Raw genomic sequence first — 14,083 nt, 5'->3', positions numbered from 1 at the left:
CCGCTCCGGAAAGGGCCCACCTGTTGCTAAAAGTATGTGCAACGTGGTTCTTGTGGGTCCTAGGAAGGAGGAGGTGTCTTTAGCAGGCCCGGGGCCCTGTTGCCAGCCGGCGCCAGCTTCAGGCAAACAAATGGGAGAAACAGCCAAGGTTGCCAATTATCTGCGGCCTCTAACAAGAATTGCTTTGCTCTCATTTTCTTGTCCATTGCTTTGTTAAGGGGGAGAGAGAGAGAGAGAGAGAGAGAGAGAGGAGATTCGCTTAACTGCCCAAGAGTTTTAGTCGAGCACCGTGGACATTTATCTTTATTGAAGCAGTGGAGTTTAATGATGTTTCTGGGACCAAAGGAACCCTCGACATTGGGCGTCCAGATCTGCCATTTTCTTGCAGGACCTAGAGAAACCATGTTTTCCCCAGTTTACAAACTAGGATCTCTTAAAAAAAAAAAAAAAAAGGCAATATACGGTCAGGTTGTTTGAACTGCCTTTAATCAGAGAGTTCAAAGTCCCCTATTCCAAGGCCTAGATTTGCTGTTTTTACATTAATTGTGCATGTTTGTCATTTCTGGGTCAAAGTAAATTTTTGTCTAAACCAAATACTTTCATGTAAGACAAGGACAGTTGGACATCAAAATATACATTCCCCCAGGAATGGCTTCAAACCACTTCTTTTGATAACATTCTGCATGACATGTTCAGTGCACCCATCACATCAAAGCTGATTCCATCTTACAACAACAACAACAACAACAAACCCACCCAAAGACAACAAGGAAGAAGCGTTTTAATTTTGTTTTTCTTAGAAAATGCACGTTTCGGTTTTCTCTGCGTGTGTGTTTTTAAAGGCACGGATGCACTTTCAAAAGGGGATTCTCGGTAACCCTGAGTAGTGATGTAGAATGCACAATTCTTATTGTGAACACAAAAGACCGGGCAGACTTAGGAAACGTTGTCAGAGGGGGTCACTTTGGGGGCAGTTCCATAAAATGTTGACTGCTGACCTCAGTGTCCACGGACAGAATGAAAGCCCTCGGATTGCCTTCCCCCCGCGGGTGGTGGTCGGTTGGCACCGCACAGAGCCCCATCTCTTCCACTGTCATCGCCAAAGTCCTGGGCTCTGGCTTCCCGTGTCTGGAGCCGACCTCGCACACGGTCTCCCCGCGCACAGCGACGGGTTGCTGGGCCGGGAGCAACGCTGACATCGGGGTCCTTCTGGGGAGGACCCACGAAGTACTGATTAAAGTGTTACCATTAAGGGCAACACATAATGGAAGAAAACTGCACGGACCGCGTGTAGGCTTACGGCCCCTCATAGGCTGCCTTAAAATTAGAAAGTGGTGTGGGAGTGGGGGTGTAAGGACCGCTGAGCTATTTGCACTCTGATGAAACTAGTGATAATAGCGACGGTAAAATAAAGATACGCTTGCAAGATTTCATGTTCTTACTTGTGTCATGACTGTTCCTTGAGCATCTACTAAATGCCAGGGAATCGTGGGGATACTGAGCTCCTGCCTTTACCGGGCAAACACATCCTACTGCAAGTACGTGCTCAAAAGCTGAGCACCCAAGGGAGAGAGCGGCAATTAGTAGGGACATCCTGGAAAGAGGAAACCATGGATTTTACGTCACCTGTGAAGTATCTCCGGGGAGAATAGTTATATTAGAGACTCGGTAGGTTGGCCAGCGTCAGCCGTTGTGCCCGGCCAGCTCGGCTCTTCCTTTTAGCTAACACGTCCCATGGACTCTGGAAAAGGGGCCCGGGCTCGGCGTGGTGCGTCCTACTTGGACCAAGACTAGTAGAGGACCCAAGGACTCTGTTGGAAAGTTTGTCAGCTTGATTTGGGGCCCCCTACTCTTCCTCCCTCTTCGTTCTCTGCCCGCATTACATCTTCTACCTTGAATCATTGGCTATATCCTGATGACACACAAATTGTATCTCTAGCCCACACTTTTCTTCTGAATTCCAGACCGACAGACCCTACTGTCTTGTTGACTTCTCTTCTTCTCTAGAAAGTCTTGGAGAAATTTCCAAAATCAAGTCTGAACTCATTTTGATGAGTGTCACTATCGTCCAGATAGAGGTAATCAGAAACTGTTATGATTTTACTTCACTCAACCATGCCTAGGCTCCCTCCCCATTACATCTACCACCAAATTCTCCTTTTTTGAACTTCCTTCAAATATGGCCACTTCCCTTCAAGTCTGTCACTAAAAATTTTCCCCAAACTATAATGAATCTTTGTTGGTTCAATTACAAAATTATGTTTTTGTCCTTGTATCAGTCAGGATTGTCAGGATTCTTCAAAGAAAATGCATTTCTATGCATATCTATAGTCGTTCTATATCTACAGATATTCGATAGATCTGTCCCTCTCTCTCTCTCTCTCTCATCTACTTATATGTTTTCCCTACCGTATGGTGAATTGCTTTTAATTTGAAGATCCTAACCACAAAATTTCAAATCAAAGATATTGAATCTACCTTCTATATCAATAAACAGATGAAAAGACATTATCTTTACAATTTCAGCATAGCTTATTATCTGCCAGTTATTTTTCTGAGCGTTTTTAATCTGTTAAGCTAATTCACAGAGTCTGCTTTGGAATTGCAATCTAGGAGTTTCTGGATTCCTAAAATGGCAATGTTTCCACCAAGTTCTGTCTCTGTAGGGAAGCTAGATTTAAATGATAACTCTGCTTTATTTGTTTTGACCTTGGGTAGTGTTAGCGTTCCCCAGATAATCAATCAATAAGGTATCTATTTCTATGTGAGTATATATAAGTATAGATATGTATATACAGACAGATAGATATATAGAAAGAGATTTATTATGAGGGTTTGGTTTGTGGGATTATGGAGGCTTCGAAGTCCCACAATCTGCTAACTGGACGCTGGCGGCCGGGGAAGTTGTCGGTGTAGTACCATTCAGACCCAAAGACCCATGAACTTGAAACAACAATATCTCACGGTAGGAGAGAGGCATGAGACAGCTTAAGACAGAGAAAAAAATCACCTTTCCTCTGCCTTTTTATTCTATTCAGTCCCTCTGTGGATTGGATGAAGCCTGCCTACACTGGTGAGGGTGACCTTTACGCAGCCTACTAATCAAACACTCATCTCTTTTGGAAACCCTGACAGAATCACCAAGAAATAATGTTTTACTAGCTCTCTGGGCATCCCCTTAGCCCAGCCAAGTTGACACAAAATACAGTCATTGCATTGAGCAAATCACTTAATCCCATGAGGATCAATTTTCTCTCAAATAAAATGAGGACTGAGTCATCCACTTCTCAGAATGCTGGAAGATAGAACTCTTTTCCCAGCTCTTTATGCCAATGGGAAATATTATAAATCCTCAACACTTTTCACCTTCATTTTTTCGGATCACTGTAATATTATACAATAAAAGAAGAGAGAAACAAGAGAGCTCAGGGTATTAAGAAGATAATGCCTATGATTAGTGAGGCCCTCAGGGAGAAGAAAGAGAGAGTAAGATCAGTGGATTGAAGTCCTGGTGCTACTCAAGGATTGGTAGAGTTGGAACAGTAGAGTAAGCCGGAGAGAATGGAGATGCTGGCCAAAGAGGAGTGTGCACCGCATGAAGACATGGAGTAGCCACCATCGTTGGAAATGAGTAGGGTGAAGAGGGGTCATGGTATGAGTCACTGTGGTAGGTGAGTTGGCACCAACCTTGGAGGAGAGTTACATAGGAATCGAGGGGCCGAGGGGGGGAGATTAATCTACATACGCATATTGGAATTGCCCAGCACATAAGACAGACCCAGTGTGTTAGAGAGAGGATAAGCAGCCCAGAAGGTAAAGTGTCAAAAACTGACCTACATATGTCCCCTGGAAGATTACCTTATGGAGCCAAAAGTCTTGAACCTTACTTTCTATGCTGCCAGTTACTAGCTAAGTGACCTTGTAAAAATTCTTTTTCTGAGTGTTACATTTCTCATTTTTAAAAAGAATATAAGAAGAACTGTCCTATATTCCAGAATTTTTTTTTGAGATGATTACCAGAAATAATCATATGAATGAAAACTATCTGGTATAAAGGTCAAAACTATCATTTTGACCTTTGCATCTCAACCTTCATTTTTCAGATCAATGTAAGAGTTACTCATTTCATCTGACACTGGGGAGGCTCCATCTGTGAAAAATGAGGGGTGCCTATCTTTTTAACTCTTAAACAGGGGACTAGATGACATTCAGAATTGCTATTCTTGGGATTCCTGGGTGGCTCAGTGGTTGAGGGCCTGCCTTTGGCCCAGGGCACGATCCTGGGGTCTTGGGATTGAGTCCCGCACCAGGTTCCCTGCATGGAGTCTGCTTCTACCTCTGCCTGTGTCTCTGCCTCCCTCTCTGTGTCTCTCATGAGTAAATAAATAAAATCTTAAAAAAAAAAAAGAATTGCTATTCACTTTTCTATATTTGTTACCCATTTTCAAACACCTCACTCCGATCAATAAACATGGCAGATGGTTTTATTCAGTAAATATTTACAAAACATCTGTTAGATGCCAAGAACTTATTTATGATATGAGATATTTTATATCCCAGTTTACTTTATGATGAGTTTTTCCATTTTATAATATCTTCCCCTTTGTTCAGGAAAATACTTAAATTTTCTACCAACCTAGATAATTCTTCATTGACAAAGAAATTCTATAGTGTCCCAGATTCAACACTATACCCTTTTACCCAACCATAAAACACTGATGGATTTAATTAACTAAAATGGAAAAAAGTAAGCAAGCAAGTAAATAGACAAAACAAAATTAACCGGACGGTTTGAACCTGCATATATACTTATAACTAATTATAAAAGGATCTTAAGTTGTATAGAACTTTATGTCAGAATCATATACTTTGAGTCAAAGGTCAATAAAATTAATCTTGCTTTTGTAATAATGATTAGTAATAGTTTTGAACACTTTTGGAGAGAGTACCAAATACATAATGACCCTGCTCTAATGATAATTGCAGTCTCTAATTTGTCTGTATTGGACAATAGATGTAAATTCTTGGAGAGCGAGGAATATGCCATGTTTGTATTTTTTTTTTTTAAAGAATGCCTTTTCTTTTATTTATTTATTTATGATAGTCACACAGAGAGAGAGAGAGGCAGAGACACAGGCAGAGGGAGAAGCTGGCTCCATGCACCGGGAGCCCGACGTGGGATTCGATCCCGGGTCTCCAGAATCGCGCCCTGGGCCAAAGGCAGGCGCCAAACCGCTGCGCCACCCAGGGATCCCCATGTTTGTATTTTTATTCCCAGGGCCTAGCACACAGTAGGTCTTCAGTAAATATCAATCGCTTATGATTAAAGACAGATGGAATATATACAACATAAAATGATCTTAAATGAGTACAAACCAGCAACCAAAACAAAGTAACATTTTCAAGTGTGAAAATAAGTATTTCTAAGTTAATCCGTGTAAGTCCTAAATCAAAACTGAGTATCTCAAATATGTTTATCTTTGGTTTTTAAGCAAGCAACAGCTATGCAAAATGCTTCTGGATGTTAAGAACATGTTTGGGTAGGATAAGTAATTTACCATGTCGACACGGAACAGTAGTTTAACTGACCCCTTCACCCTTCAAACATCTGGTATGTCTTTAATAAATAGTGCAGCATAAAAGGTAATATAGAAGAGAAACTTGCTCAAGGGTTTAGGGATATAAGCTTGGTGGGCTGTGGGATTATGGATGTATGTGCTTTTAATCATGGAAGATTATGAACATACAATCAGAATTTTTTTTATTAAAATGTAAATAGCTTCTGAACAACCATTGGAATTTGAAATTGAAGCCGTGAGCTCCAAGGGCAATGCAATTTTCTTAACAGTAACAGCTTCTGTTCCATGAGAATTTTTATTTTGCCAGGCAGGGTGATAGGCAAATTGAGTTCGTTGTTGTAAATTGAGTTCAACAATTGCAAATTGTGGAACAAACTAGCTGCAGGTCACAAACTGAAACGCATGGAACAAGATTTGATTTCAGGTCTGGCAGACACTAAGGCACCTGCTCTTTTGGCTTCCTACTTCTTAGGGTTGTTGTGAGACCAAGACAGTGATAATGTGAACACTCTACATGGATTGCTATACTTGATCCCTTACAGCAACCCAACGAGGAAAATGAAGACTAGAGACGTCATCAGACTTGGCCAAGGGCAAACAGCTGTCAAGTGAGCTCTAATGTACAGATCTACACCATCTTTAAATAAGATAAATCATGGGTAGCCCCTACTTCAAAGCATGACACATATTAAGCATCAAAGAAACATAGGCTCCTTCCTTCCTCCCTTCCTTCCTTCCTTCCTCCCTTCCTTCCTTCCTTCCTTCCTTCCTTCCTTCCTTCCTTCCTTCCTTCCTTCCTTCCTCCATTCCTGGCTTAAAACAACAGAAATTTATTTTCTCAGTTCTGGAATCTAGAGGTTTGAAAATTAAAGTGTCAGTAAGGTTACACGGTCTTGAAAGGCTCCAGGGAAGGATCCTTCCTTGTTTCCTCCAGTTTGTGGTGGCTCCAATTGTTCTTTAGCTTTTGACAGCCTGACTCTAGTCTCTGCCTCCATCTTCACACAGCCATCTCTCTGTCTGTCTTTGTGTCTCTTCTTATAAGGCCACTAATCATACTGAATTAGCCCATCCCAATGACCTTACCTTGATCACATCTGTAAAGAACGCATTTCCAAATGAAGTCATGTTTATGAGGGGGGTATCTTTTGAGGGGACGTGGTCAGCCTATAATAGCCATGGCTTACTCTTAATTAAAAAAAAATTAATGTGCAGACAAGACAACGTCCTTGGTCTCTTTCTCCATATTTCTAATGCCTTCCCTAGAGTGGATACTTGCTAATTTGTTGAATGAATCATGAAAATGATAACATGTGTGTACTATGTATAGATATATATGAAAACAAATACCAGATAGGTGGAGGATAGCCTCGCAAACTATTGTTTTATTTGACATTTCAGCCTTCCCATTTATAAGAGAGTTATGATTTTCTGCATTCAGTTTTATAGAAATATCTGGCACAGTCATCACTTGTGGGTTATATCTGTTTTGTAAACTCTTGCAGTCAGAGCGTTTTCATCTAAATGCCAGGCAATTTGTGATTATTCCTTGTTTTATGACCTTTCAGTTAGTATGCAATCTATTTGACAGTGCTTATCCAACACCTATAGCAATTATGCCTAATATGAGAGCGAGTTTTCCTGAGACACTAACTTGGGCCTGAATAAATCAATTATAATCCAATACTTCTTCGATGCTTTTCAATTGACTCATCTTCGAAAGGTACAACAAAGACAGTCATGTTTTTTGGCATGATTTGTGTCTTTGAAAAAAACTATGCTAATTTCAGCTCATAGTCTAGTGTTTTTTCTTGCCAGGCTATTTTCATGAATAGGTAGATAGTTCATCATTGTAGTGAAGCTAGAATTAAATATGGTTATGGAGAAAAGAGAGTTTATGCCACCATCATGGCCAACCATTGAACTCCATCATTTGCCTTCATGAATTTAGATTAAAAGGGACCGTTAGGGGATAGTTAGTTGGTTTTTAGTCATTTTCTCCCTCCACCCACTACTTGCAATTAGGCATTTATTTGTATACTCTTTGCCTCTGTTTAAGTAGGATGTCTGTTTTTGAGAGCCAGAAGTAATGATTTTTATAACTCTCTCATTACCTTTATGGCTCATACAATAGGAAGCACATAGTTGGTGCTTAGCAATTCTAGTTGGTTCATGTAATCAGTCACCTGAGAAGGGGTACAAAGTTGTGGTTAAGTGTTCATGAACTTTCATCATATAAATCTTGGTTTTAACCTTCTTTGATTCCTACTGGCTGTGTAATTTTGAACAACTTATTTAATCTTCAGCTTTTTACCTGTGCATTGGGGCTAATAATAATCCTTACCTTATGGCATCAAGATGTGGTGGTGATGTAGGAAAGACGTTAGGATTCTAAGTCAATGTGCAAGAAAGAATTCTTGAGATGTCTTTGATGCAAAAAGGTGATTTTATTAAAACACAAGGACAGGACCTGTAGGTAGGAAGAGCTGCACTGGGGTCATGAGGAGTGACCCATTATATACTTACAAGTTGGGAGGCCGTTAGGGATAGCATAAGTCTGAGGAATTTTGAAAGCAAGCAATTTTCCAGGACCTTGAGAGGGCCAGCTATTATTGGAAAAAGGTCATTTGTTACCATCTAATAAAACCTTAGTCATGAGCCCCTTCAAATGTATATCAGTGGGCCATATGCTTGGGGGATGATTGCCAACACATATCTCCGGGGAGGGGGTGGTGGTGGTTAGAGATAAAGGAAATTTCTCAAGGAATTTTTATATGTTAAAGTAGATTTATAGGATACCGGTGGGAAGGGGGACTGGCTAGGATTGCCTTTTTGCCCTTAGCGAAGTACTGACATCCAGGGAGTTGAGTCCTTAGAGGAATGTTACTCTGCCTATTTCAGGGACTTGTCAATGGGCTACAGGTAATAAGGAAATTTAATAATTTCTCTTCTGCCTTTGTTTCCCACATCAGTTGGCACATAGTTAAGGTTGAAAATATTACTGGCATTAGTTATTTATTTAAAAATGTTCATTGAACATCTACTATAAGTCAATTAGGGCCTGAGCTAAGAGGTAGGAAAATCAAGTTGTTTTTTATTTTAGGGAGACCAAGAAATGCCAAGATACAAAACAAGAAATGATAAGCATTAGAATCCATTATATGAAAATACGGCACAAAAAGAGTTTAAATGCCTAAGAAAATCAAGGAAGAATTCAGAAAGTAGTATTTGATCTGATACCTAAAGATGAATCAGATCAAAGCAAGGAAATCACCGGCATTTAAATAGATGATTAAAGAGCTCTTTGAAAAGTACTTTCACAAAATTTGCATGTTTACAGGGGTATTAGGGTTCTCCGGAGAAATCGAACTAGTAGGAACTGTTAAAAAACAAAATTCAAGCAAGTGAATTTGAAGATATAATTGGCTTTATTGAGCAATTCATGACCTGGGCAGCATCCCATCTAGCTAGTAGAGATCTGGGAAGAAGAAGAGTACACAGTAGGCTTTTATAGGCAGGAGGGTGTGGCAAGAAGTTATTAACAAAAGAAAAGAAAGGATTATTTCAGGCCAGGACCTTTTTTTGGGGGGAAGGCAAAAGGGGGGGTGTTGCAGATGATCTCACTAGTGCTGATCAGGAAATTTCAGATTGACCTTTACAATTCCTGGGATTGGTTGAAACTGTAGGTATATCTCGGTTTGCAGTCCTGGTGGGGAGGGGTTGATGGGGGGGGGGCGCCAAAGACTCCATTTTGGGCTTGTTTCTTTTTTAACACATCTGTATCTATGTCATAAGATAAATGTGCAAATGGGGATTTGTTATGAAGAATGGTCTCACGTGATTATGGAGGCTGAGAGGTTCCAGGATCTGCCGTTTGCCAGCAAGCTGTAGACCCTGGAAAGCTACCTGGTAATTCAGTTCAAATCTGAAGACCTGAGAACTAGAGGAGCCAGTGGTATAAATCCCAGCCTTAGGGCCAGAGATGAGATGAGCTCAGTCGGGGAGGCAAGGGAAAAGGGGTGAATCCCTCCTTCCTCCACCTTTTGCTCTATTTAGGTCTTCAAGGATTTGTTTTCTGCTCCTTCTGTGAGGGAAGAGGATCCATGATTCAAGTGCTAATCTCATCTGGAAACACCCTCATAGACACACCCAGAAGTAGAGTTAAATATGGGCACAGGAAAGAGGAAGGAAGACAGGGGGAAGAAGAAACTTCCTTTAAGGACACGCCCTGGAGTTGGAGTTGAACACATCACTTCCATCACAATGAGCTAGAACTTAGTCACGGGGTCTTAACTGGTTGTAAGGGAGTCTGGGATCTATGATCTTGAATCAGGAGCCTGGCGCTCCGCTAAAACCTAGAGGCTTCGTTATTAAAAATACCTAAGGAAGAATGGATACGAGAGGATAATCAGTAATCTGTACCACAAGCATGGCATTGCAGCAATTCCCTAAGGGTGATCTTATTGTCTACCTTCAGTGGATAAGACAGTTGGAATCCAGAGAGAGGAGATTACTTACCAAAAGTCACTTAAATACGTAGATCGAGAAAGAAGAATGATTATAATCAAGGCAGCAGCACTGTACTAGGTTCTCCGCTCCGAAAGAGAAGAAAAATAAATAGCTCCTTCATGTTGTTTTGCAACCCATCAGGAACCAGGCAGCTGCAGTGTTCATGTGCCATTGGCGAGTCTGTTTTGCAGGCAATCTTGTGGGAGATGACATAACAGGAAGAAAATTAAATCATTGAAAGGAGTAGCTAGACTTAAGCCCTTGGGGGGTGTGGGGGGGAGCACGCTTTATTTTCAATTACTTGATTATATGATTACACAGGTCTCAAAGATTCTCCCATATGCCCTGGTTGGTTAAAATCTCCATTTTTAAAACTATCAGCTTTAGTTGAATTTTTAGTTTGTGAGAGCAACCCTGGGAACACAAGTAATATAAGTTTACACACAAAACAAATTCGACCCTGAAAATACGGAGATGACAAGATAATGAAAAATGTAGGAGCAAAAACATTGGACAAGCCAATCAATTTGCCAAAATTTTGAGGTCAGATGTCCATGAGCCGTGAAATTGTTTAAAAATTGCCCTGGATAAATAAATATATGCTTGGAAGGATTGCTTCCATGATAATTTTTGAGCCTTCTCCCTAGGAAAATGATTAAAAAAAAAAAAAATAGGTGAGAGGGAAAATGCGTTAGGGCCAGTGATCACATGACCATATATACCAGGGAATATATCCATGCAACAAGATGACATATCCAGCAGTACATCATCACTGCCTTTACTCCTCCCATGCAGGGGGAGAAATTTCTAAATGGCCTCAGTTATCTTAAAACCACCTTAAAAACTTTCAGGCACCGAGCTGTTAAATCAGCTAACTAATATTAGAGCTATTTCCTTTTAAGATTCTTTGGACTTTTTATTATTAGAAAGACTCAGAGTCCACTGGTTTTTACACCCCTTTACAAATTTTTTAAAAAAATATTTGTTAATTTATTTTAGAGAGAAAGAGAGAGAACGTGCACGCGAGGGGCAGGGGGAGAAGCAGTGGACTCTGCGCAGAGTGCAGCCAACATGGGGCTTGATGTTATGACCCTGAAATCACAACTTGAAGGCACTACCCAGGCATCCCTACACTCTTTTTTTTTTTTTTTTTAATCTTATCGATCCTCCCTAAAGAGAGGTTACCTATCAGCTTTGGGGGAAAGATGACTTTAGAGAGAAGTAGGGCGATCTTGGTAGAAGGCAACATGTAACTTTGCGCTGAGAACCTAGAATTTGAAAATGGGAGATGCGGAGATGTGCCTATACTTTGAGTGTCGTGGTTGAAAAGAGAATCTCAGTTGACTTCTTTGCTGAAATTAACTGATTAATAAGAGCAACAGCAAAAAGAATGCTATGCCTCCAGCATCTCACATTATAGCCACCGCGTCTATAGATTCCTCATTCTCTTAGTGCCCCAACCCGCCGAAAGCTGACGAATAAATTCAGAATCCTACTTTAAGTAGCACTTGGAAAGTTTTCTCTCCTTGGTCAGCATTTGAGCCATAAACAGTGAGCCTTGTAGTATATTAAATTTCTAGTGTGCAGGATTAAGCGAAATTTTTAACTATGATAATAGAAAAAATGGAATTGGACTTTATGTAGATTAATTCGAAGAGTTTATAAAGTCCACATGCTTGATTGTTCTATTTATCCTGTCTTCGAGGATGTCTGAAATTTCTGCCATTTTATCCAGTCCTCTGGGTGATGCTGTGTATTGGTGTGTTTGGGTGTCTGTGGCAGTGTAGGGGGGTCAAGGGCAGGCTGCCCCAAGATGGGCCACTTGGGCATGGACATTAGTTTGAGTCAAAAGCAATCAAACCCCAGCAATTTCAGGAAAAGCTCTGAATCTCCCCCTTCAACTACCCAAATTTACACTGGGAAGGAGAGCCTGTACCAGAAAGAGAGCTAATAACCGAGATCCCCTTTTACCTGAGAAACTTACCTGTATAACAGGGCAATTTGTTTGCCAAACATCCACTCGTACCTCTCTGCTCATGGTCTTCCTCCTCTGTGAGACCCCCTAGTCCTCTCCTTGGCTCAGGACGTCATGTAAGCCTCCTGTTGCCTGACTGTCTTTGGAATTTCACGTCTTTGTGGATTCCTTATACACAGGTAACTAAATTTGATTTTCTCCTGTTAATCTGGTTGGTGCAAATTTAATGCTTAGTTCAGCCAAAAGAACCTTGGATGGGGGAAAATTTCTTCCTCTCCAAAAGCAAAAGACTGGGTGGCTTCAACATAGAAATTTATTTTTTAATCAGTACCAGAGGCTTGAAGTCCAATATCAAGGTCCTGGCAAGGTTGGTGTCCAGTGAGACATCTCTTCTTGGGCCGCAGGAGGCAGCCTTCTCATTGTGTCCTCCCATGGCCTGCCTTCTGGGTGTGCACAAGGAGTAAGTGGAGAGAGAGAGAAGCGGGCAGAGAGAGAAATCTCCACATTAGGAACTCGTTTAATTTAAAGTTAAATGTCCTGTGTCTCCAAATACAGTCACATTGGGAGTTAGAGCTTCCACATAGGAATAGTGAGGGAATACATTTCAGCCCATAATAAGCTGTGTCCCGCCACCTTCCCCGCCCGCCCCCAGACATTATGGGAAAGCAAATCTAGCAAATCTATATCCTGAGCACAGAAGGAGGTCAGAGACTTTTAAAATCTCTCCAACATAGGCAGCTTTAACATATTTATCAGCCGTCACTTCAGAAATCACAAAGCAGGGGTTTGGTAGGGTGGGACACGGCCGTGGCAAGAATGACCTAGGAAAAGGCAATATACCATCTGCAGGTAGGAGAGGTCCCATGGGGCACAGGCAGTTGAAAGTTGAAATGAGGAACCGGGACGTGAAATGGGCTATGGGAATGATGTTTGTCCCGTTCATCTTCCTCTCGAAGCCATCTCCTCTTCTACCCTTTGCTAACGAGAAGTTCTTAGCGATAGCCTTTCATGATTTACTGCCACTATCTTGATCCCCTTGTTGAGTCTCATTGTCTAGTTGTCCCCCATGTTCTTGACCTCTGACATTTGATCCTATTCGTGGTTCTCACGCTTCGGACGTGTCGACAGAAGCCCCTGTTGGACATAATATTAAAATAATAACTGTATACACTCTTCCAAGCACAGGAGTTGATACGGTTGCACACTTATCTGTAAAAACATTAACCGACATTTCCTGAGAACTTGTAACGTATAAGCATTTTACATGAATCTTTCCATTGTATTCTCCTAACAGCCCCAACAGTAGGTTCTTTGTTAGCTCCATTCTCTTTCGGTACTGAACCTAGATCACCTTCACCGCCGGTGTCCCTTGCTATGTGGCCATATTCTTGTCTCACGATGAGAGACTGCACCTGTCCTTTAGGATGTACCTTAGAATATAAAACTACAGAGACATAGGATCTAAGATGGCTTCAAACACTAGGACGCAAGAGCACGGTAGCAGGTGGCTCATTCAACGGTAAACATCTATCAGACCTGTTTGTTTGGTGCTGAGTGATGAAGACAACTACTTGATGGGGTGGATTTTCCACTTGACATAAGGTTGTTGCTTACCATTGTAGGGACCATTGTACTTGAATGTTTCTACAAACCTGTCATCTCCCCCAAGGGCACCTCTAACCTCTGCAGGGCCATCTGCTCATCTGTCTGATGGTGGCTGCACATCAAGGGCCCCCTTTCTCCCGAGTACCCAGGAATTTTACTGATAAACAACCATTTGGAATGAAAGAAGGTTTTAGATGTATAATTGTGCTTTCAAATTCTTAACCTCTTTTGAACATCTTTTCTTACTCATTTAGTGTAGTTTGAAAATTAGATTATTTTAAAGTTGATTCAATTAAATGTAATCTACAAATTATTTTAAGCAACTTTTTTGTTGTGTTAATGTACAATAATTACTTTGAATGAGTGCCTAATTAATATGTGCTTGATATTGTACTAAAATGAGAGACTATGCAAATAC

Source organism: Canis aureus, chromosome 2 (assembly GCF_053574225.1).
Source record: "Canis aureus isolate CA01 chromosome 2, VMU_Caureus_v.1.0, whole genome shotgun sequence".
NCBI lineage: Eukaryota > Metazoa > Chordata > Mammalia > Carnivora > Canidae > Canis > Canis aureus.
This window is presented reverse-complemented; position numbering follows the sequence as displayed.